Raw genomic sequence first — 704 nt, forward strand, 5'->3', positions numbered from 1 at the left:
GGGCGGGGGAGAGCGGGATGGATCTGGCCCCGGCGGGTCTGCGTGCGGGTCCCTTTCTGTTGCCCCCTTCGCCACTGCCTTGGGCGGGATCTCTCCCCACGAATCCTCCCGCTGCTCCTCTCTCGCGTTCTTTCTCTCTCGCTACATTGCAGCAGTTTCCCTCCCTCCCTCCCTCCCTCCGCCTTGAGTGACTGCACGCGGCTCGCGAGAGGCAGATAGGGGTGGGGGTGGGAGGCAGGGAGGAGAAGGAAACCCCCCGCTTTGCGGCTGGAAGATCCGGAGGAGGAGGAGGAGGAGGAGGGAAGCGCAGCAGATCTCCCTTTTCCCCTCCCCACCCTCCTCTTTCTCCAGTGCCTTTCTTCGGGCATTTCCACCTTCCCGCCGCCCATCCTTGGGGTGGGTGGAGGGTGGCCCGCTTGGGGCGCCGCCGCCGCGGGCTCTGCGTGAGATTCGTCTCCCGAAATGCGTCCCAGTTTTCCAGCCGAGAGAACCGTGCCTGACTATGGCTGGTGGTTTTGACAGCTGGGTCTTCCCCCCCGCCCCCCGCCGCCATTGCTTTGCTTTTTCTCGCACTAACATCCAGCTTGACAACCTGGAGGTCGCGGCTGATCTATGGTGGGGGCGGCAGAGGGGAAGGCACGGGTGGGGGGGTTTCCTTGCTGCTCCCTTTTGGGCCACTTCTCTATTTACAAGAGAAGTGTGCT

General features: G+C 63.9%; 1 protein-coding gene across 5 annotated transcripts in view; it reads left to right on the forward strand.

Moving 5' to 3' along the window:
• PPP3CA (protein phosphatase 3, catalytic subunit, alpha isozyme) overlaps window positions 1-704 on the forward strand; it is a 249,497-nt gene that overhangs the window by 868 nt on the left and 247,925 nt on the right. The gene's annotated exons all lie outside the window — the stretch shown is intronic.

This window comes from Gekko japonicus, unplaced genomic scaffold, assembly GCF_001447785.1.
Source record: "Gekko japonicus isolate JY-2015 unplaced genomic scaffold, Gekko_japonicus_V1.1 scaffold81, whole genome shotgun sequence".
Taxonomy (NCBI): domain Eukaryota; kingdom Metazoa; phylum Chordata; class Lepidosauria; order Squamata; family Gekkonidae; genus Gekko; species Gekko japonicus.